This window comes from Ochotona curzoniae, unplaced genomic scaffold (genome assembly GCF_017591425.1).
Source record: "Ochotona curzoniae isolate NIBS_2020 unplaced genomic scaffold, NIBS_Ocur_1.0 contig_4642, whole genome shotgun sequence".
Classification (NCBI taxonomy): Eukaryota; Metazoa; Chordata; class Mammalia; order Lagomorpha; family Ochotonidae; genus Ochotona; species Ochotona curzoniae.
Genome location: NW_024466352.1, coordinates 132,414 through 138,024, shown reverse-complemented (window position 1 = coordinate 138,024; position 5,611 = coordinate 132,414). Strand labels below are relative to the sequence as shown.

General features: G+C 43.4%; 1 pseudogene; it reads left to right on the top strand.

The window, feature by feature from the left end:
• Nucleotides 1-548: 548 nt before the first annotated feature.
• Nucleotides 549-648, top strand: LOC121161124 (annotated as a pseudogene).
• The last annotated feature ends 4,963 nt before the right edge of the window (nucleotides 649-5,611 follow it).

Genomic DNA, 5,611 nt, shown 5'->3' with positions numbered 1-5,611 from the left:
GCGCCGGGCCCATTTTTTTTAGAATACATATTTCCATGAACTTTCTGAAGACCCTTGGTATATTATCACGCCTCAGATATTTTATCATACAGTAGTTTTGCAGGACTTGATATTTTCAAAGGATTCAAATTTCATCACATTCTATCCAGTTTAAGTGGTTCTGGAGTAAACCCATCATTAAATTCTGGGTTTCTATCTAGGAATCTTCCTATCAGCAAGACAAGAGGCCGGGTGCTTCTGTAGGCTTCCTGTAGAGCAAGGTCATGGCCATGGGCGGGCCGGGGGTAGGGAAGAGGGGGGTCTGTCAATAACCTTCTCTCAGCCTAGAGACATTCCTCCTGATTGAACGTAAAGCATCTTCAGCTTTAAAACATCTGCCTGATTGAAAAATAAATTTTACTGTATACAATTTGAAGGTCAAGAAGAACACAGCGTGAATTTTCTCTAAGCCTTATATATATATGTCTCTAAGTACGGTTTTGTCTTCAATGAGCTTCATCCTGTGAAACTTCTGCTATCCTAATTTCAGAGGCAAAGGAGAAAATGTTGTGCTTCAGCTGCACATATACTAAAGTTGGAACGACACAGAGATTAGCATGGCCCCTGTGCAAGGATGACCCGTAAACTCACGAAGCGTTCCATATTAAAAAAAAAAAAGAAAATGTTAACAAAGCATCCTAAGATTAGAGCTGGACTGTATCTAACCACAGGTACAAATGAGTTAATTATTCTAAAGAGAGTTGTAAGTGAAAAAAAAAAATGTAGACTAAGAGACATTACAGCTTGCTGCCACCTTACTGAACATGCATGTGGAATGTTGTCATTTAAACATTACGTAGCTAATCAGTGACAGATGTACCACAAGTCAACTTCCAATGTTTGTAATACAAACTAAAGGCATCTCAAATCAGTAAGTAGATAGGGGGGTTCATTCCTTTTTGTGTTTAAACAGGATTCAGTCATTCCCATCTTAACAGAAGAATGAATCCGCAATGGTTTTATCCCTCAGCAGGTATCCCTCTTAAAACCAAAAAAATCAATGGCAAGCCCTCCCTGAAGAGATTATGAAGAACAGGTGATAGGGCCCAGGCCTGGGGTTTGGGGATGGTCCCAGGTTACTTTAAGGTAGGACAAGAATTGCCCTACCCTTTCCCGCACAGCCAGCCTCCGCTTTCACCCCTTTAACGTTAAAATTTAAAGTTATGAAATTTTAAAATGTATACAAATCTTATAGGGGATGCACATGTTGGAGTAAAGGGGAAAGAAACGCAAATCTCCTCAAAGAGCATATCCCTGTCTACCTAATCTTTGTGCCTGGTAGGCTCTTCCTATCCCCACTGCCAAGTTCACTAAGGATTCTGCCCTTCCAGCATGGCCTCCAGGGCACTGCTTCCTGCTAAGGACTCAAGTCAGTGACCATGCTTTGCTCTCAGTGGGTTTGTCTGCAGGGTGAGAGCATCCTTCCTCTTGGAACTTGGCCCTTCCACTGCTTGAGACACTCCCCACCAAGGTGCTCTTCAGCAGTCCGCTCTGGAGGATGCTTTGCTTGTGACTGCCCCTGTCAATTACCGTTTCTCATTTGGTTATCAACTCTCCATCAAAAGCTCTATATTACCTACGTATGTCAATGATTCCTAAATCTATGCACCTCTTTTTGAGTTTCAGATCCATACGGCCACTTACCTAGTCTCTCTCTCTCTTTTTGATGTTATTGGAAAAGTAGATTCAAAGAGAGGAGGAGGAGAGAGAGAAAAGATCTTCCATACACTGGTTCACTCCCCAACTGGCCACAATGGCCAGAGCTGAGCTGTTCCGAAGCCTGGAGCTTCTTCCAGGTCTCCCACAGCTGCATGGGTCCGAGGACTGGAACCATCTTGATCACCAAGCCTCAGAGACATCTGAAGCCGTCACTGTCCCCCAGCTTCCAAGCTGCTCATACTCAGATCACCGCACCAGCCAGAAAGGTGCCCACACAGCTTGTTGCTTCTTTTTTTTTTTTTTTTAAGATTTATTTTTATTATTCTTTTTCATTGGAAAAATGGATATACAGAGAGGAGAGACAGAGAGGAAGATCTTCCGTCCCATGATCACTCCCCAAGTGAGCGCAACGGGCCGATACTATGCCGATCTGAAGCCAGGAGCCTCTTCCGGGTCTCCCACGCGGGCGCAGGTTCCCAAAGCTTTGGGCCGTCCTCGACTGCTTTCCCAGGCCACAGGCAGGGAGCTGGAAGGGAAGCGGGGCTGCCGGGATTAGAACCGGCGCCCATATGGGATCCCGGGCGTGCAAGGCGAGGACCTTTAACCACTTGCGCCACCGCGCCGGGCCCCATCTTGTTGCTTCTTTTAACAACCTTTATTTTGCACTTGCTAAATGTCTTTCCTATGTCTCTCAAATAGAACCCTGTCCCCCCCCCGCCCTTTTTTTTTTTTTGCCAAGTCTTATTTCTGGCCTTCATCCCTTCTGCCTCAAACTCCTGATCCTCTTCACTTACTCCAAACTAGGCAGTGTTATTTAAAATGCAGGAATAGGACACACCTTTGCCATTTGGGACATCCACATTCCATGGGTTCACATCCCAGCTCTGGTTCCCAGTTTAGGCTTCTTGCTCTTGGTAGGCTGTGGTGATGACTCCTGGATGGGTTCCTGCTGCCCAGGCAGCAGCTCTAGATGGAGTTCTTAGCTCCCAGCTACGACTCTGGCTACTGCAAGGCATTTGAAGAATAAATCAGTGGATGGGATATTTGTCTCTAATAAAAAAAGAAATTTGGAGCCAACACTGTGATGTAGTAATTTTCACTTCATTATCTCCACATCCATTAGTATAAAATCTACAGTTGTCCATTTTTAATCTTTTATATACAAGCAAGTATTTGATATACAAGAGTACTTCAAGTAAGTTATAGAAAATAAATTAAAGGATGTTTATTTTGATGCAAAAAAAGTTTTGAAATCCAAACATTTCCATGATATCTTCTTCTCAAAAATCTCATGCTCTCTCTCCTCACACATGCCTACAGATGTAGCGGTCCAGGCCCACTCCCCCACCTGCTCCCTCTGTTCTAGCTGTACTGTACCATTTGACAGGCTCCTGTGCTTTGGCCTTTGAATGCCCCTCTTTCTTCTTTCTTCGGACAACTTGCTTTCCTGTCTGACCTGAGCTCAGCATTCAGTAACTATGGTGCATTTTCCAACCCTGGCCCGTCCTCTCCCATCCTAAGGCGCTGTGTTTTCCACCAATTCTGTTCCTACATTATTTTTCTGCTTCTACAATAGTTATCACAGGCCTGCTGGCATTGTATTGTAATTGTACCTTCATTTTTCTACTTTCCTCATTAAAGAATTCCTCGAATATCACCCTTTTGGAACCCAAGCCTTGCTCGTTTCTGACAGCTTCCTGACTTTCTCTATTTACTTAACAAAATGAAATGTTTCATCTGATTTCACGCATTAATAAGAGAATTAAACTGATAAAAGAAAGATCTAAGTTATTATTAACAGCAAAAAAAAATTTTAAACTGCTGGAAGAGGCAGTAATCAGTTGAGAAAATAATTGAGTGAAAATCAAAAGTTCAAAGTACCTGTCTATTGGTGCAAAATTCACCTTTTACTTAAATGTTTGATCACCATTTTTTGTCCATTTCCTTCGAGGCTCTAGATGCAAAAAAAATTAAGAAAGAGATAACGTTACTTGCTTTAGAAAATATCCCTTTTATGGCAGGTGGCTGGCCTGGTGGTTGACACTGCCTGGGTCACCTGTATCCCGGTTCAGAGTGCTCGAGTTTGAGTCCCAGTGTCACTCCCAGTTCCCGGTGAGGAACACTTAGACACAGCAGAAAATGGCTCTCCGGGTCTCTGCCTCTCTTCCTGGGACACCTGGCTTAAGATCCTGGTTCCCAGCATCTGCTTGGCCCAGATTCAGTCACTGTAAAAGGTGTTTGCTGAGTGAGCCAGTGGATGAGAGAGCTGCTCTCTATTCCTTGCCTCTTTCTCTGAAAATGAGCAAGAATTTGAAAAAAACAAAAAAATTTTTTTCCTGACCTCCCCTTGAAAAGGTAGTGATTTCTCTAACACTCCTTTCACTAATTACACAGGTCATGCTTTCAGTGTTTACACTTACTTTACGCTGCACTGTGTAGTTGTCATTTTGTGTATATGTGGCCTCCCCAACATCACTGTGTGCTCTGTACACACAGGAGCCACATAAAAGTTCAAACCACCTCCAACTCAACAGCAAATACACACTGCACTATTTAAACAGTCTCTCATTTCCTAAGAACATGTTGGTTTTAGGAAATAATATCTACTGTGCAGTTCCTAGCTACCAAATGTTATTCTCAGTACTTAACTCTATTAAACTCGAATTCACCCACTAAGTGAATTCCTAAGTACAGGTCAACTATTATCACTCAGGTGTAGAAACTGATGCATGGAGAAATAACAACTTTTAACTTCTGAAGAGTATGTATCCAAAATAGGGAGGCCTTGGGATTGGAACCCTGGCGGCTGGCCTGAGGAGATGGCCCTCTTCACTATTGCATTGCATTATCCCCGAGGACTTGAGCAGATCACCATTAACTAAGATATCTGATAAGATAGCGCATTCTGCCATAACACGCCCATATTACCCTTCTAAAAAGAAAAAAAAAATGTATCTCTTCTCCTTTCTTTTTCAGAACTATTCATTCACTCTTCATTCCATCCCCAGCTTTCTACAACCACTAAAGTAACCCCTCCTGAATTAGTAAGTTTCCCTTCACATTTAAAAAAAAAAAATCTTCATGTATTTATTTATTTTATTTGGAATGAAGAGAAGCAGAGACAGAGCTGTCTATTGGCTCACTCCCCAGATGTCTGCCCATATGTCAGGCTGCCGTCACGAACCCAATCTGGGTCATCCATGTGGTGGCAGGACTCATTCTATTCTGGTTAGGGAAATACACATAATCACATATGCATAAATATACACTTAAGAGATTTTTTTAAAGACTGATTTTTATTGGAAAGTCAGAAATACAAAGAGGAGGAGAGACAGAGAGGAAGATCTTCCCTCTTTTGGTTTACTCCCTAAGTGGCCAAAACAGCCAGAGCTGAGCCGATCTGAAGCCAGAAGCCAGGAAATCCTCCAGATCTCCTACACGGGTGTAGGTCCCAAGGTTTGGGGTCATCATCCACTGCTTTCCCAGGCCACAAGCAGGGAGCTGGATGGGAAGCAGGGCCTCCAGCACATTAACTGTCACCCACATGGGATCCCAGAGTGTGCAAGGTGAGAATTTTAACAACTAGGCTACTGTGCCAGGCCCCACAAAATAATTTTTAAAAGCTTGTCAAACAGTGGAATTAAAAAGATCAGGATGGGAATTTGGCTTGGCAGTTAAGACATCCATGTTCCGGACCTGGCACATTAGCTCAGTAGCTAAATCCTTGCCTTGCATGTGCCGGGATCCCGTATGGGCACAAGTTTGTATCCCAAATGCTGCTTCACTTCCCATCCAGCTCCCTGCTTGTGGCCTAAGAAAGCACTGGATGATGGTCCAACGGCTTGAGACCCTGCACCTGCATGGTAGACTCAGAAGAAGCTCCTGGGGCCTGACTTAGGATTGGCTCAACTCT